The sequence below is a fragment of the Heterocephalus glaber genome, unplaced genomic scaffold, assembly GCF_053883595.1.
Source record: "Heterocephalus glaber isolate CG9 unplaced genomic scaffold, H.glaber_assembly_v1.0 deba00000122, whole genome shotgun sequence".
NCBI lineage: Eukaryota > Metazoa > Chordata > Mammalia > Rodentia > Bathyergidae > Heterocephalus > Heterocephalus glaber.
The window spans coordinates 15,696,318-15,715,612 of NW_028258138.1; the positions used below are offsets into that span (position 1 = coordinate 15,696,318).

At 36.7% G+C, this 19,295-nt stretch overlaps 1 long non-coding RNA gene across 1 annotated transcript in view; it reads right to left on the bottom strand.

The window, feature by feature from the left end:
• Positions 1-363: 363 nt before the first annotated feature.
• LOC110348643 (uncharacterized) overlaps positions 364-19,295 on the bottom strand; it is an 81,871-nt gene continuing 62,939 nt past the window's right edge. The window contains exon 6 of the long non-coding RNA XR_015452154.1: positions 364-6,489. This is a non-coding gene — a long non-coding RNA (uncharacterized LOC110348643). The remainder of the gene's footprint in view (positions 6,490-19,295) is intronic.

Consider the following 19,295-nt stretch of genomic DNA (forward strand, 5'->3'; position numbering starts at 1 on the left):
CAAAGGGCATTGATTTATTCTCAAGTCCAGTTTCTACTTTGGAAACTAAAGAGCTGTTTTAGTTAAAGATTATGCATGCAGAAGAATAATATGATCTGAATCCTAGGATATTAAGAAATATTTATGAATATGGTTTATTGTCCATGTTTACTTTCACTTTAGCTACTATAGTGTTTAGTAATAATGCTTGTCATATTGTAGATGTTCAAGAAATTGTCACTTTAGGAAACAAAAGAAAGTATTTTAAATATTTAATTTAGTAGTAAGTAGTTAAATTACTAAAATAGATATTGATTTATTTCTTTTAAAAGTATCTAGGACACAAGAAATATCTATCATTTTGCTGCTATAGTTCATTTTGTGAGTATTTAAATAATGAAATATAGGTTTTAATGTTTTTATTAATTATAGTCAGTTAATGTCATACATATACAGATTATATAAAACACATACACACAGGTATATATACTATGTTTAAAGATAAGCTAATGAACAAGCTTCTCTGGTGCCAGAGTTTTGCTTTGCTTTTGAATTCTTTTTGTAATCTTCTCTGTTTACTGAATGTTCATCTCTGTATAATATTTGAAAACAATTTTGAGCTAAAAATAGTAACTTTTGGGAAATAACTCAGCTCTTAGTACTTAGCCATATTATTCACCCTATTTGGCTGATACATTTATAATGGACTGATTCAAATACATATGGCTTTTTAAATTCTTTTGCAGAAAATACAGGGTCATCCATCATAGATTAATATTCTTCTTATTCCCTCCTCCTGCCACATTCAAACACCAAAGTCTCTTGTGGCTAGTGATATTATTCCATTTCTGTGGTTTGCAGTCAAGAATAAAGTGTTCTTCCTGGTTTAAAATGAAAAGGCTTATGGTGTTCTTTGGATTTATATTCCCTTGGCTTTCTCCAGAGACCAGTATCTATGAGAGAGATTCACTTTGTTTTTCTAATTAGCAGCAGCTGGGTGAAATAGCACCTGAAAGAGAGACTCACAACATAAAGAACTGTAAGCCATGCTTCTAACAGGTGTTCCAAAGGATCAAGTTCTTAAACAACCCTAAGAGTAAGATGAGAGGCATTTTGCAGCCGGACTGTCCCTAGTGATAGAGGGAATACATCAGAAACTTGCATACAATTAAAGATTTGGTTTTCTTCCCAGTATATTAACTGGGTTTAATATTTTTTGGAGGACAATTTTGAGTAAAGAGAATGAAGTCTGTTCTTATATGGAATGGCTACATAGAATAATTTCATTTTGGGTTGTTGTTACTCTTATCTTCATCCCCCATGTACACACAAACAGACACACACTCACAGACACACACACTCTTATGTACATACTCATGTGCATGGTCAGACATTCACTGATCACACTGTCTACACTGCTGTGATGATACAGAATCAGTAAAATTGGTATAAATCTTAGTCTGATAGATTTAAGCAAAGATAGGTAGATACCATGAATAATAACTATATTAAAGTTTTCTTAAGTGGACACAAGCATACAGCAAATTTATAGCAAAGTTGATCTCAGAGTTTATCCTTCATAACAAGTGTTATGTTTAAATTGGGCTTGGTGGTACTCACTTGTAATCCCTGCATTCTGGAAGGCTGAGGCAGGGGAGCACAAGTTTGAGCCCAGCCTGGACAACTTAGGAACTTAGAGGAACTCTGTCTCAAGGAATTGGTTATGTAGCTCAGTGTGAACACCCTCGATTCAATCAGCAGTATCAAAAAATAAAATAAAATAAATTTAAAAAGGGCTAAAGTTCTAGCAAACCATTTATGCTATCCAAGCTTGTAGGAAATGGGTAACCTAGTTTTTAAGATCCCGTTAGCAGTGGGTTTCTTTCAAGGATGCATGAAAATCAGCCACTTCATAGTGACCTATAGGGAAGCACAGGCCAATCAGTGCTGGAGGGAAGCAGAGACCTGAGGAGGAGCATAAGAGCAGAGGGAAGCGTTGAGACACTCATCCCTTTGCACATCTCTCTCACTCCAGCACATTGGAGAGGCCAAGGCAGGAAGAAAGCACAGAAGAGAGCTCAAAGCCAGACCTTTCCTCACCTGGCCCCAAGCCGGAAAAATGATTTCTGAGCAAAAAGTTTTTTCTTGGGACTGACCTAACTGACAAAGAGCCACTCCCAGCTCATACCCCCTCCCACACCTAAAATACGTCCTCCGACACTGACTCTTATTCTCAGGAAATGTCTGCATCCTCAAGATGATGTAGTCCCTACTTTCCCGCCATATGTAAATGAGATGCATTCCCGTGTGTACTTTTCCATCCAATCATGTAAACTGAATGTAACTTTCTAAACCAGTGAACTGATGTTCAGTGCCTTGCTTCTGTATCCGTGCCCCTTGATCCATATAAACCCTGTTCACTGCCAGCTCTGGACTGATTGCTTTGCGGAGAAATCCCAGATCAGTCTGCCATTGTAATAGAACTATACACTTGCCTCCAACCTCCAGGTGCGTTCTCAATTCTTCTTGGCCTAATCCCACTAAACCACTAAGAGCCATAACACTATAAATCACAAGTCTGCCACAACAACTCCACTCCATGGTGAATACCTCGGTCTCAGCTCAAACCCCCACCAGTTTAAGAGAGGTTTATTTTTACGTTGAATTTGAGATTAAATTTTAAACAGTGTGTAATTCCCTAATGAGAAGTCTCAAAACACTTTGAAATCTGCATAAATGTCATTATAAAATGAGAAAGGAATATTGATGAAGCACAGCTAAAATTACTAATTGTAGAAAAACAAATTTGTCACGTTGAAATTCTGTACCACCCCATTCTCATGTGGGTGACGCTGAACTTGTAGACTCTTGTAGACTCTAAGAAAGTTCCCCAAAATGACTGTATTTTTTCTCTTTACCCGTTTAACATAAACTTAGAAGAAAAAGAAAAAGTGACTTTTTGGAAAATGCACATTGAAGACTGTTAATTATCATTCAGTGATTAGATCTGAGTTTCATGTAACATGTCATTTTTAGTATCATCAGGTATGTTTTGGGCACCCCAATTGTCAATGAGTTTTTATCATACACAAGTCCATTTTCTGTGTCAGCATTGTCTTTTTCTGTTGTTTTTACTTTTTGTTAACAAAGCATAATGACAAAATAAGGCTTACTATTGCCAAAATGTATGCTGGTGTTATTGGTTTTATTATTTTAGTAATTTTCCCTCTTTACAGTGTTTTTTTTTGTTTTTGGAGGTAGAGGAGAGTATTACTCATGGTAGCCACAACATCATAGCTGTGTCTGCTAAGATTTTAATATTTGGCTTTTAACCAAAATCTATGCCTATACAAATGTTAAGTGCTAAAAGTTAATTTCTTGATAAATATATTTTGCATAAAAATCGGAATAATTTATTTGCATATAAGTGTCATAAATAGGTAACATTCATGTCAACAAAGTATCAGTAAATAGGGTCATTTCCCAAGAAAAATAATAAATATAAAGACTTATCAGACTCTGTTTCTAAGAGAAGCTTTTTATCAATATAAAAGTTTGGAGAATACATTTCAAAAAAACTAAATAATACACCGGTTTAATTTTTAGAATACTTCCAGGGACAAAATTAATTTCCTTTTTACCTGAATGGAGAAGGGCTTACCCCACCATTCCTTTCTTTACTGTATGACTCACTCTCTCTTCAAACTCAGATTTTTATCTATCAGGAAGGCCTCTTGAACTCAACTAAAATTCTTCATTCTATCAAGATCATAAATACAATATATTTGAATATAAATATATCTATGCAAATAAATATGCAATAAAGGATCTTGAGTACATCTACATGAAATTGAAGATATCTTTGCCTTAAGGGTTTATAGGTGCAACAAGCAGTTGTGTGACTTCTACTATGTAATATTGGTAGGGCCAACAACTCACAGTTATATCTGTTTTAACCTTTGTGTTCACAGTACGGTTTGGGGTGTGAATATTGGTCTTTGTTTTGCTTTTCTGTGTCCAACCTTCAAATCCCTATGCCTGTGCTTCATTTTGGCCATTGCTAGCTGCTATTTAAATTTTTCAGTTCTTGCAACTTTTATTTTCCTTGGTCAGCCATTTCCTTTTATTCCAGAGCTTCCGTTCAGTAGACAGATTTTTCCACTTATTTCAACTTTCCTTACATTCTGAGCTTTGGTCTTCACATGACTGCTTTTTGTGCTTTGTTCAGTGGCTAACTACCAAGGCTCAGGGTTCCTTTACAGTTAGGATCCTCTTGGTTAGTGAACTGAATGATCACCATGTTTTCTTTACCTCAGCTCTAATGACCTTTACTTGAACTACAGTTTTTAGTTTTTCTTTGCCTGCCACTATTGCCTTTGAAAAGACAACCATGACTTGAGGTTCTGGTTAGTCAAAATGTTACTGTACTTGAAAAATGCTCTAACATCGATGTATTTGGCACCCAAAAAGAAACGTAATTATACCTTCAATCTGACTTTTGTAGAATTAAAAATAAATAAAGGTTACAGGAGTGTTTTCTTAATTCAGTCAACCAAATCAAGGCTGCTTTCTTTTGCTCTTTTTCAAAAGGCTTGAGCTCAGTAAAATGCACAAGATTCTTTGCCAAGCAATTCTTTTTAATTTTTTTTTTAATTTTTAAGCCCTTGGGTATTTCCAGGGAAATTCAACCCACATGTTTCTGATTCATTTACACTTAATTTATTAAAATTTTGTTTTGCAAGAGTTATTTGATGTCCAAGGGCCTCATAAGACTTTTTATGTGATTTTTTATGCCATTTCTCCTCTCAAAAACAGGAAGTGGTATTGTGCTAAGAGCTGAAACTCCAAAGAATTGAACTGCAGATGAATCACACAAAGCACAGTGAGATGACTGTGTCTGTCCTGGGTCATCTGTCCATGAGAGAACACCTAAAATAGTTATTTCAGTAGCGCTGTACATTGATAAGGAAATTGCACAAAGATCTCCCAAGAGAAGAGGACTTCAAGATGCAGCTTTACGATGGCATACAAAATGAATCCATGTAACTCAATATTCACATGAATACAATGTTATAAAGACAGATAAAGGTTGTAGCTGGGACATCTAATGTATAACAGCCTCACAAAATGTTTGGCATCTGTTTACTTAATCTAAACCTCATTTTCCTCTCTCATTTTTCTCCAAGAAAGGAAAATCAAAAATGAGATGAGGAGAAAGAAATTGTATCGGATTAAGCAAATAAAAAATGTGTGTTCAGTGACAAGGAGAAATAATTTATCTCTTGGTCAGGCTTCCTAAATTGAAGGGAAGAGTTTTTTAACCAGAGACAACTGTAGCAGCAGGTGTGTAGTATCTTCTTTGTAGCAAAGAAGACTGGAGATGCTTGAATAATGGGTCAGCTCTTCTTTGGATGCACTTATTTTCTGGCTCAGCACTGAAGTCTCTTCCTGTCAAACCTTTGCAAGAACAGCTTCACAGTTGCACAGTGAAATCCAGCTCCAAAGCCTTGCCAAAGTGTTCTAAGTGCTTTAGTTCCCAGTCTGGCAAATCTCATCTAAGAATCCAAACACCGCTGAGAATAACCTGTAGTACCAGTCATAATCAAAACTGTTAGGAACACAAACTTCATAGAATACACGCTCCCAACCAAATGGTTAGATTTATCTAGCATGGAAACCAAGCCCAAGGAACATGTGTGAGATTCTCATAGATTATTAATGTTCTCATTAGCCTGTACAAGACTTTCAAGGTAGTGTTTTGATTTCTATTTTGAATGGTCTAATAGAGTAATTAGATGATGGCAGAATAACACCCCTAATCAGACATGATTAATATTTTCTTGTACATAATCATTAAAAAATAAAGGAAATGTGGGCCAGGGATTTAGCTCAGTGGTTCTGCTGCCTGCCTCTCAAGCGCAAGGTCCTGAGTTCAATCCCTGGTACCAAAAAAGAAAAAAAAAAAGGAAATGTGATCCTAACATTAAACTATTTATTACAGACTTAGAACATAAAGAGAAAAGCTCTAATAAAGACATCTAATTAAAGAATGTTAAGACCATATTGAAAATATGAGTTGAAAGAAAAACTCATATTACACAAGAAAGCTGAGGTGGTTGTTCTTTGTAGACCACATTAACTAGATCTGCCATTTGAAAGTATTATCCAGGAAAGGGAGTTCCTGCAAAAGATATCTCCAGATTTTATCTAATATTAATGTTTATGTGGAGATGGCTGTGTTTATTTCATTCCATTATTTAGTAATGCTGCCTAACAACAACCCAGAAATATGCCTTTCTCATTTTTTTTCACAAATCTGGATTTGTCTGGGAGGTTTTATTTATCTAGGAAAATCTCTGCCAGGATTTCTCCTGCATCTGAAGTCAGCTGGCATGTTGGTTGGGGGCTGGCTGGACTATAATGACCTTGGCCTGACTTGGATCTCTTCCATGTGATCTTTCAGCCTTCAGGAAGCTAGCCTGGGCTAGATCTTCTGGCAATAGCAGGTATCTAAGAAAAGAAACAGAAAATCCAAAGCAATTCTGAATCTCTTTTTTCATTATATTTATCAATGTCCTATTAGCCATTGGAAATCTCATGACCAACCCTGGAGTCAGAAGGGGAGTACTGTATCAAAATTATAGCAGAAAAATGGGTTCACAGAAATTATTAGCCTGAGAAACTCATAAAAGTCAGTTATAATTATCCTAAAAAATTATATTTTTTCCCAAAGAAATCCTTACTTTTCTAGGTGCAAGTTAGTATAGTAGATTATGGCTATCATTTGCATGGATCCGTTTTGGTTTCCATTATCATTTTTATCATTTTCTATGTTATATTTTCTGAGACAATACAGTGAATTTATTCCATTTGTATGTCACTTTTTTCACTCTAGAGCCTTTTTTGAGCCTAGAGAATAATTCATCTTTCTGTAAGTTTCCTTTTGCTCTTTCTTTCCCGTTTCTAACACTCATCCCTTAATTTGTATATTATTAAATGAATTTCTTTCGTAGACTGCCAATCACTCTGCAAAAGGAAACGTCCCTGTTACTTTTTATTCCTTTTTTCCTTGGTATTTAGCTAAGTTTCTTGCATAAATTAGTCACTTGTTATGGAGCTGCACTGCTATTAGAAGATCTGATGAGAAAGGCATGAAGACCCGACAAGGAAAATCACAGAGAGTCTGTGAGAGGAGTCAGTTTGGACAGAAATAAAGACTACATATAAAATCTCTTTATGAAAAGACATAGTAATGCAGAGAAAGAGCAGAAGGAGACTAAATCTGAAAAGTAGGATGGTTAAAGTGCCTGAAGTCTAAGAGGAAGTTGTAAAAGAGAAAAGAATGTAATACATTAAACTAGTGGAAAGGAAACAAAGGCAGATAGTAAACCTGAAGTTTATTTTATTAAATCCAAAAGACTTGGTTTACTCATTGGAAATATAAACATTTCTAAAGAAGGGCAAATGCATGGGTGATAGTAATTAGAGCATCCAAATATCTACCACACCCAATTATTCAGTATGGAGCCACTAGACAGATATCTATGCCAAACCGTTCATGTAACTTTTCATAACAAACACTGAAATTAATGTTTTATACAATACCCAAGCTCAGCACTTGTATAAAATCCTAGAAACTAGAGTGTAGATTTTTTTTTCTGAATTAGAAAAACATGTATTTTTTAGTACAAATAGTTGATAATAGAAAACTTTTAACTTTATCAAACCGAAGTAGAGATTCACAATTTGCTTTGAAATACTTAGAGGCAACTAAAAAATACATCAGGGCAGAACAAAATTTTACAAGAGAAGTTTTTAAATATTAAATGCAAGCAACCTCCAGATTTGACAACACTGATTCATATGCATGGTGTAGATTTCTAAAAAGAGCAGGATGTACTTCTGTGTATTCTGACATCAACATAGTTCCTATAATCTTCACATCATAAATCCATTGTTATGAACATCAGCATTAATGTGTGCCCTTATTCCCCACAGTGTCTTAAAAATATAGCTCATAAGTAGAACTTATAAGTGTAGCTTTATACTTATAATACTGGTCCACAGATCTAACTTCTTCAGAGAACATAGATCTTGAGTAAAAAGAAAATGAGTATCATATGATTGGTTGCAGTGTCATATGATTTTTCTAATGCTGTAGATGCATTTATTAATCTCTAACTTTACCCAAGTTATCTCTTTAGAATTAACACTGAATTAAATATGTCTTATTTTTATGAAGAGGAATGCAATTTATTGGAGGCAAGAAGCAAGAAAAAATTACAATCCAAGACTATATATTACATTTTACAAAGAAGTACAAACATAGTTCATTAGCTGCCAAAAATAATTAGTAATTACTCAATCAGAAATCTTGAGGGGGCTTTCAAGTAAGAGTTAGTATATGAATTAGGAAGAATTTTAATGAGTGGAAATAATGTTTAAAAAAAGATGAACAAAATAGGAAAGTAAGTAGAATGAGAAGGAATATAGTTGTACTGAGAAGTCATATTGGAAGTTAAATTCAAGCCATGTTATTGAAGACTGTGAATGCCAGAACCTGAATTCAGACTCAGGGCAGAGTTAATTAGAAACTTGGAAAATTTCAATTCCTTTTGAAAATGAAGTGGGGGGCACAGTTAGAATAGTGTTTTATATTTCTCGAATAAAATGTAAGATTTCTTAAATCAAAGTTTATGAGTGAGTTCAAAACACCAAGAATTTTCAGAAAATTGACATGCTTTCTGAAACATTTCATATTTTTCATTATTTCCCTAGGGAAATACAATGATTCCACAGTTTTCCACAGTTTTTACAATCACTGGGATCAGTTGGGGACAATGTTCAATGTAGAATTCTATGTTTCTGCACATTCTGAGCTTGCTAAACAGACAGTATCAGCACCTGAGTTAAAGGATAATTGAATAGCAAACAAGCCTTGAAGAAAGAAAAAGAAACCTCTAGAGACAGATGCAGAGTTTTCTCTGTTAATAAAATTTATCTGTAATAATATAATAATATAATAATCTCTTTGTTTATATTTCAGTGTGGCAAGGTAATGGTCCTTGTCATGGCTCCCAGAGACAATTCAACAAATAATTTATTTTGAACTAATTAAGTTTATTCATACATTTTAGAATAATGATAATGATCACATAATGATCACATTCATTTGTATATGCTATATCTTAATTCTTTTTCTTTTTTTTATTAAATTCTTTTATGGGTACATTGTAGGTATAAAACACAAATACATTTCTCATTGGGAATTGTACCTTTACATAATGCATCTTGGTTCTTATTTTTTCCCCATTCCTAGCCCTCCCTTCATCCCCTCCACTCTTTCCTATTTACAAAGACTTTATTTCCATTTTTTCCATTTCTCATCATTTTTCCTTTCCCTTTTTTCCTTTCCTCTGCCCCTCCCACTACCCCTACCCCTTTGGACCTTTTCTTCCTATTTTACATTTTCGATTATTCATTCTAATCATTGATACATTTTAGGTATACAATATAATGACATTCATCATTGGAAATTTGCAACTTTACATAGTCTCTCTTGGTTCTTATTTTTCACCCTTGCCCAGCCCTCCCTTCAACCCCTCCACTCCTCCTTATTTACAAAGATTTTGTTCCTCTTTTTCCATTTTCTCATATTAATCCTATTCCCTTCTATCCTTTCCCCTAACCCTCCCACTTCCTTCCCCTTTGCACCTTTTCTTCCTATTTCACATTACCTGTTATACATTTAGTCCTTATTTATACTTTCAGTTTCTCACACCAGAGAGACTATTCAGTATTTATTCATGTGTGTCCTATTTATTTCACTTAAGAGTATCGCCTCAATGTGCATCCACTTAGCTATAAATGTCTCTAATTTCTCATTTTTTATGGCTGAGTAGTACTCCATTTTATAACAAAACCTCATTTTTTTTTTTTATCCAGTCTCCAGTTGATGGGCATTTGGGCTGTTTCCAAGTTTTAGCAATTACAAACTGTGCAGCTATGAACATGGGTGCACATATATCACTGTGGTATGATTTTTTTAATTCTTTGGGGAAGATCCCCAGCAGTGGAATAGCAGGGTCAAATGGGACTTCCAGTCCTAGTTCTTTGAGGTATCTCCATACTGATTTCCACAGTGGTTGTACCAGTGTACACTCCCAATAGCAGCGGAGCAGGGTTCCTCTTTCACCACAGCTCTGCCAGCATTTGTTATTGGTTGATTTCATGATAGCAGCCATTCTTTCTGGAGTGAAGTGTAATCTCAGTGTTGTTTTCATTTGCATCTCTTGAATGACCAGTGATGTTGAACATTTTTTCATGTATTTATTTGCTATTTCTACTTCTTTGTCTGAGAAATGTCTGTTCATTTCAGATGACCATTTTCAGATTGGGTCTCTAAATTTGGGAGGTCTGATCTTTTTAAGTTATTTATAGATTCAAGACAGTAGACCTTTGTCTGAGGAAGAGCAGGTGAAGATTTTTTCCCACATTGTGGGTTGTCTCTTCACACTGCCGGTGGTTTCTCTTGCTGTGCAGAAGCCTTTTAATAAGAAGAGATCCCACTTGTTGATTGTTTGTGCTAGCTCACAGGCAACTGAGGTTTTGTTCATAAAATCTTTTCCTACACTGATGTCTTCAAGGGTTCTACCTAACCTCTGTTCCAACTGGTTCAGAGTTTCTATTTTAATATTTAGATCTTTAATCCATTTTGATTTTAGTTTAGTGCATGGTGAGAGATACAGATCTAGTTTTAAACTTTGGCAAGTTGAAACCCAAATTTTCCAGAACCATTTATTAAAGAGGCTATCTTTCCTCCAGTGAGGGTGTTTGGCTCCTTTGTCGAAGATGAGATGGTTGAGTGTGTCTGGCGTTGTTTCTGCATCTTCTAATCTATTCCACTGGTCCTCAAGTCTGTTTCTTTGCCAGTATCATGCTGTTTTTATCACAGTAACTTTTGTAGTATAGTTGCAGGTTGGGGATTGTGATACCCTCTGTAATGTCTCCGTTACCTAGAATTGCTTTTGCTATTCTGAGTCTCTTCTTGTTCCAAATGAATTTTTGGATTGTTTTCTCAAGGTCTATGAAGTATGCTGCTGGGATCTCAATTGAAATTGCATTAAATTTATATAGCAGTTTTAGAAGTAGGGCCATTTTCACTATATTAATTCTTCCTACCCAGGGGGGGATGTCTGTCCATTTTCTGATATCATCTTCAATCTCTCTTTGCAGAGTGCCATAGTTTTCAGAGAAGAGGTCTTTGATTTCTTTTATTAGGTTGATTCCTAGGTATTTCAGTTTTTTGGATGCTATTGTGAAAGGAATTATTTGCCCTATTTCTCTCTCAGTGAGTCTGTCATTGGTGTAGAGGAAAGCTACTGATTTTTGTGTGTTGACCTTGCAACCAGCTACTTTAATGAATTTGGTTATTAAGTCTAGAAGACTTTTGGTGGAGTTCTTGGGGTCTTCTATATAGGGTATCATGTCATCTGCAAATAATGACAATTTGACTTCTTCATTACCTATCTTTATTCCTTTTATTTCTCTCTCTTGTCTAATTGCAGTGGCTAATGTTTCCAGAACTATATTGAACAAGAGTGGTAATAGTGGACATTCTTGTCTTGTTCCTGATTTTAGTGTGAAGGATTTGAGTTTTTGACCATTTAGTATGATATTGGCTGTTGGTTTTTCATAGATGGCTTCTATCAGTTTGAGGTAGAGATCATCTATTCCAATTTTTTGTAGGGTTTTTATCATAAATGCATGTTGGATTTTGTCAAATGCTTTTTCTGCATCTGTTGGGACCATATGGTTTTTGTTCTTGGCTCTACTGATAGAGTTAATTACATTTATTGATTTTTGTATGTTGAACCATCCCTGCATCCCTGGGATGAATCCCTCTTGGTCAGGGTTTATGACTTTCTTGATGATCTTCTGCATTCTATTTGCCAGTATCTTGTTAAGGATTTTTGCATCTATGCTTATTAGTGAGATTAGCCTATGGTTCTCTTTTTCTGTTGGGTCTTCCTCTGCTTTGGGGATCAAGATGATGCTTGTTTCCAGGAATGAATTTGGGAGTATTGCTTCCCTTTCAATTTCATTGAAGAGTTTAAACAGTAGTGGCAGTAGTTCCTCTCTAAATGTCTCATAGAATTCAGCAGTGAAGCCATCAGGGCCTGGGCTTTTCTTAGTTGATACGTTTTTAATTACATTTTCAATTTCATTGGTTGATATTGGGTTGTTCAGAATTTTTAGGTCTTCTTCGTTCAACTTTGGTAATTCATATGTATCTAGGAATCTGTCCATTTCTTCTGTGTTGTCCATCTTATTGTTGTATAGGTTCTGGAAGTAGGTATTGATGATCCTCTGGATTTCTGCTGGGTCTGTTGTAATTTCACCCTTTTCATTCCTAATTGCATGGATTTGGGCCTTTTCTTTCCTTTTTCTGACAAGGTTGCCTAAAGGTTTGTCAATTTTGTTGATTCTTTCAAAGAACCAACTCTTGACTTCATTGATTTTTTGTATCATTCTCTTAGTCTCCATTGCATTGATTTCTCCTCTGATCTTTGTAATTTATTCCCTTGTATGAAGTTTGGGGTTGTCCTGCTCTTCTTTTTCTAGAAGCTTGAGGTTCAGCATCAGGTTGTTTAATTTGGCTCATTCTGTTTTCCTAATATGAGTATTCACTGCTATGAATTTCCCTCGTAAGACTGCTTTCATTGTGTCCCATAGATTCCAATATGTTGTATTGTCATTGTCATTTAATTGAAGGAACTGTCTGATTTCTTCTTTAATTTCCTCTGTGACCCATTGGTTATTCAAAAGTGTGTTGTTCAATTTTCCCATGTTTATGAAATTTTTTTAGTTTCTTTTGCTATGGATCTCCAATTTCATCCCACTATGGTCTGATAATATACAGGGGATAACTTCAATTCCTTTGCACTTACTTAAACATGTTCTTTGCGTGAGTACGTGGTCTATTTTTGAGAATGCCCCATGTGCAGCCGAGAAGAATGTGTATTCTGATTTTGTGGGGTGGAAGACTCTGTAAACATCTGTTAAGTTCATTTGTTCAAGAGTTCAATTGAGTTCTAGTATTTCATTACTTATTTTTAGTCTAGTTGATCTATCTATTTGTGACAGTGGGATGTTGAGATCCCCCACTACAATTGTATTAGTGAATATATGACTTTTCATGTCCATTAGTATTTGCTTTATATAGTTGGGTGCACTAGTGTTTGGTGCATAGATATTTATGATTGTCATGTCTTCCTCTTGGATTGTTACCTTTGCAAGGATGTGGTGTGCTTCTTTGTCTCTCTTAATCAGTGTTGGCTTGAAATCTACTTGATCTGCAAAGAGGATAGCTACTCCTGCTTTTTTTTGGTTTCCTGTTACATGCAGTATTGTTTTCCACCCTTTAACTTTCAGTCTATGAGTTTTCTTTTGAATTAAGTGAGTTTCTTGTATGCAGCATATTGTTGGATTTTGCTTCTTGACCCATTCTGCCAGTCTATATCTTTTGATTGGTGAATTGAGACCATTAACATTGATGGTTATAACCGACACGTATTGACTTGTCATTGCCATGACTTTTTCTTTTTGTTGGGTTCTCCCTCTTTATGTTTAATTTCTTGTCATGCCAGATGGGTTCATTCTGCTTTGCTTCCTGGGGTTGTGATCCTCAATGTCTGTTCCTAGGATATTGTGTAAAATTCTTTGGAGTGCTGGCTTGGTATTCACAAAGTTCCTAAGGTGCTCCTTGTCATGAAACTATCTTATTTCTCCATCAATTTTGAAAGATAGTTTTGCAGGGTACATCAATCTGGGTTGGAGGCTGTTTTCTTTTAGGGCTTGAAATATGTCACTCTAAGCTCTCCTTGCCTTGATGGTTTGTATTGGGAAGTCTGCTGTGATTCTGATGGGCTTTCCTTTGTATGTGACTTGTTTCTTTTCTCTGACTGATTGTAGAACTTTGATCTTCTGTTATGTTTCTGGAATCTTAACAATTTTATGCCTATGTGTAGATTTTTTTTTTATCAAGACTATTTGGAGTCCTATATGCCTCACTTATCTGTATGTCAAGTTCTTTTCCCCTGCTTGGGAAGTTTTCTGCCATTATTTCTGTGAAGAGATTTTTTTATGTCATCTCCACTCTCTCCTGTTTCTTCATTGAGCCCAATAAGTCTTATGTTATTCTTCTTTGCATCATCTAGCAGCTGCTGGATTGATTTCTCATGTTCCCTTATAATTTGGAAGCAATTTTTGTTTTCCTGGTCACTAATTGCAATCTTATCTTCTATATCTGAAATCCTGTCCTCACATTGGCTCATTCTGCTGCGTAGACTTTCAATGGAGTTTTTCATCTCCTGGAAATCTATTTGCTTCTGTTTTATGGATTCCATTTGTTTCTTATGTTGGGATTCCATCATGTTCTTAAGTTCCTCTCTAGATTTATTAATCATGTCTTGTACTAGGGGCACAATTTCTCCTGTTATCTGAGTAATTATTTCTGATTTCATTTTTTCCAGATCCCCTTTTGTTGCCAGTTCAGTGGGTCCAGGTGGTTGAGTATCAGAGTGTTCCATCTCATTTCCCTTTGGGGTTGCTGTAGGTGATCTGGAAGTCTGGATTTGAGATGTATTTACATGTTTTCTCATTTCGACTGGGGCGGGGGCCAGTTAGCACCTGCACAGATTACCTCCTCTGAGCTGGGAGAGTTGGGACAGGAGCCAGGAGCAGCGGTAGGTGTGGTGACCCAAAAGCCCTTTCCTGTGGGCTGGGAGCAGTGGGATGGTGGCTCAGAAGCCCCTACCTCTGGGCCGGGAGTGGTGGAAGGGATAGTGGCCTGGAAGCCCCTTCCTCTGGGCCAAGAGCAGTGGAACAGAAGGTGGCCCAAAAGCCCTTTCCTCTGGGCTGGGAGCAGCTAGAGAGATGTTGACCAGGAAGCCCCTTCCTCTGGACCAGGAGCAGCGGGATGGCAAGTCAGCAGCCCCTACCTCTGGGCCAGGAGCAGTGGGCCTCAGTACCTTTGTCTGGTGGTCTGATATCCTCTGCGTTTTTGTAGTGTAGAACGAGGTTGCTGCCTGTCTGCAGCGGGATGATTCGTTGTCTTCTGCAGGACTCAGGAACTCGGTAGGATGTGCACAGACCTGCCTGTCTGCAGCAGGCTGATTTGTCCTGTTCCACGCCATTCAGGACCTTGGTAGGCTGTGGGCTGACCTGCCAGTCTGTAGCAGGGTGATTTGGCATCTTCCCCAAAACTCGGGACCTCGGTAGGGCATGCACAGACCTGCCTGTCTGCAGCTGGCTGGTTTGGCGTGTTCTGCCTGACTGGGGACCTCCGTAGGGCGTGGGCAGACCTGCCTGTCTGCAGTGGGCTGATTTGGCATGTTCTGTGTGACTCAGGACCTCGGTAGGGCATGGGCAGACCTGCCTGTCTGCAGCGGGGTGATTTGGCATCTTCTGTGTGACTCAGAACCTTGGTAGGGCATGCACAGACCTGCTTGTCTGCAGCGGGGTGATTTGGCATCTTCTGCGTGACTCGGGACCTCAGTAGGGTGTGCCTTAATTCTTTTTCTCATTCCCCATACCCTGCCTTCAACCCATCTTCTCCTCATTTACAAAAGCTTTATTTCCATATTTTTCTCTTCCCTTCCTTCCATTCCCCCTCCTTTCACCCTAGTTCCCCTTCTCATTTGATCATTTTCTTCCTATTTCATAATACACATTTGTGTAAATAGTGTACTGTTCCTCTGGTGTGAGAAACTGAAAGTGTAAATAAGGATCATTTAATTTCTTGAACTGAGACAGTATCTCTCTCTCTCTCTCCCTCTCTTCTCTCTCTCTTTCTCTTTCTTCTTCCCTCCCTCCTTGGCTCCCTCTCTCCTTCCCTGCCTCCCTCCCTTTCTCATGCCCCCTTGGGTGATATTATTACTAGTTGTGCCTATAGAAATGCCTATTTTCATAATTTGGGGGCTCATTTCCTACTGTGTAATCTGTACTGCATGTTCAAATGAAAACTGAGTATCACTACATTTGCTTATAGAAAAATGGAGAACAGCAAAAACTGTTTTTTGAGAAAGTAAACTTTTCCCCTACTCAGACTACTTTTGATTTCTTACCCACACATATGAATATATAGCTGCCATACAAACTGCTTAGCTCTAAAGGCAACATTTCAAACACATCACTGATTGGAACTAAAGCAAATTAAGCATAGAATATAATAATAAAATAAATTACATATAAGAATGATGTAGGGCAACTGTGATGGTGCATCTTTGTAATCCTAGCACTCAGGAAGCTGAGGCAAGAGGATTGCTTCCAGTTTAGGGCCAGCTTGGGCTCTATAATGGATTCAATACCAGCCTGAACTACATACCAAGACCCTGTCTTAGAAAAACAGAAAACTGAATAAATAATAAAAATAATATTAAGTTGATTACAACCAATTAGATTGTTCTCTTTATTGCAAGAATGCATCAACATTATTAAATGATTCATGACCTTCATTTCATGAAAATACTGTGATGAGAAAAATAGCACAATTATATTATTGATTTCAAAATAAGTAGATTTTTATCTATTTCTAATAAAACAAACCTCTTAGTAAACAAAAACATAAACATTACTATTAGCCATTAGTAGAGACCCACTATAAACTTTATGCTTAATAAGATAAAAAGCAAACATTTTGGTATACTAAGGAGGAATGGCAAATTAATCACACTGCAGAACCTTGTTATAAGCATTCATGATGGAATAGTAGAAATATTACCACTGTAATGAGTAATACCATGAGAATGCCTGCTATCACCATCATTTATTTTTCATTATTATACTGTAGTCTTGGCCAATGGTGATGATGAAACTTTTATTTATAGATTAAGTGTTTGTTACAGAGAAAGATTAGCTTTCAAAAAGAATATCTTCCCAAAAGAATTAAAAGAATCATACCACAGCAATATATGTCCATCCATGTTTATAGCGGCACTGTTTGTACCAGCTAAAGCTGAGAAGCAGCCCAAGTGCCCATCAACTGGAAACTGGATAAAAAAGATGTTTTTTTAAAAATAAAATGGAGTACTACTCAGCCATAAAGAATGAGAAACTAGAGTCATTTATAGCTCAATGGATGCATATCGAGGCAATATTCTTAAGTGAAATAAATAGGACACACATGTGTAAATACTGAATAGTTTCTCCCGTGTGACAAACTTAAAGTGTAAATAAGGTTTAAAATGATTAAAATGAATAATTGATCATCTGAAACAGGAAAAAAGGTCCAAAGTGGTAGGGGTGAAGGGAGGGGAAGGGGAAAGGAAAGAAGGGAAAGGAAAAATTATGAGAAAAGAAAAAAAAGTGGAAATGATGTCAATGTAAATAGGGAAGGGTGGAGGTGGTGAAGGACACACAGGTAATGGGGGAAAAAAAAGAATCAAGATACATCATGTACAAAAGTCTTCTAGACTTAATAACCAAATTCAGTCAAGTAGCTGCTTAAAAGGTCAACACACAAAAGTCACTAGCTTTCCTTTACACCAATGACAGACTCACTGAGAGAGAAATAGGGCAAATAATTCCTTTCACAATAGCATCCAAAAAACTGAAATACCTAGGAATCATCCTAATGAAAGAAATCAAAGACCTCTTCTCTGAAAACTATGGCACTCTGCAAAGAGAGATTGAAGATGATATCAGAAAATGGACAGACATCCCCTGCTCCTGGCTAGGAAGAATTAATATAGTGAAAATGGACATACTTCTAAAACTGCTATATGGATTTGATGTAATTCCAACTGAGATCCCAGCAGCATACTTCGTGGACCTTGAGAAAACAATCCAAAAATTCATTTGGAACAAGAAGAGAGCCAGAATAGCAAAAGTAATTCTAGGTAACAGAGACATGGCAGGGGGTATCACAATCCCCAACCTGCAACTATACTACAAAGCTACTGTGATAGAAACAGCATGGTACTGGCAAAGAAACAGACTGAGGACCAGTGGAACAGATTAGAAGATGTAGAAACAATGCCAGGCACACTCAGCCATCTCATCTTCGATAAAGGAGCCAAACACCCTTACTGGAGGAAAGATAGTCTCTTTAATAAATGGTGCTGGAAAAATTGGGTTTCAACTTGCCAAAGATTAAAACTAGACCTGTATCTCTCACCATGCACTAAACTAAAATAAAAATGGATTAAAGATCTAAATATTAAAATAGAAACTCTGAACCATGTGGAACAGAGGTTAGGTAGAACTCTCGAAGACATCGGTGCAGGAAAAGGTTTTATGAACAAAACCTCAGTTGCCTGTGAACTAGCACAAACAATCAACAAGTGGAATCTCTTCTTATTAAAAAGCTTCTGCACAGCAAGAGAAACCACCAGCAGTGTGAAGAGACAACCCACAATGTGGGAAAAAATCTTCACCTGCTCTTCCTCAGACAAAGGTCTACTATCTCGAATCTATAAAGAACTTAAAATGATCAGATCTCCCAAATTTAAAGACCCAATCTGAAATTGGGCATCTGAAATGAACAGACATTTCTGAGACAAAGAAGTAGAAATAGCAAATACATACATGAAAAAATGTTCAACATCACTCGTCATTCGAGAGATCCAAATGAAAACAACTCTGAGATTCCACCTCACTCCAGAAAGAATGGCTGCTATCGTGAAATCAACCAGTAACAAATGCTGATGAGTCTGTGGGGAAAGAGGATCCCTGCTCCATTGCTGGTGGGAGTATAGACTGGTGCAACCACTGTGGAAATCAGTATGGAGATACCTCAAAGAACTAGGACTGGAAGTTCCATTTGACCCAGCTATTCCCCTGCTGAGCATCTTCCCCAAAGAATTAAAAGAATCATACCACAGTGATATATGTGTACCCATGTTTGTAGCAGCACAGTTTGTAATAGCTAAAACTTGGAAACAGCTCAGATGCCCATCAGTTGGAGACTGGATCAAGAAAATGTGTTTTTTTAATATAAAATAGAGTACTACTCCACCATCAAAAATGAGAAATTAGAGACATTTATTGCTAAATGGATGCACATCGAGGCAATACTCCTAAGTGAAATAAACAGGGCACACGTGTGTAAATACTGAATAGTGTGAGAAACTGAAAATGTAAATAAGGACTAAAAGGTATAACAGATAATGTGAAATCGGAAGAAAAGGGGCAAAGGGAAGGGGGAAGGGAAAGGAAAGAAGGGAATGGAATTAATAAGAGAAAATGAAAAAATGGAAACAAAGTCTTTGTAAATACGGAGGGATGGAGGGTTTGAAGGGAGGGCAGGGGAAGGG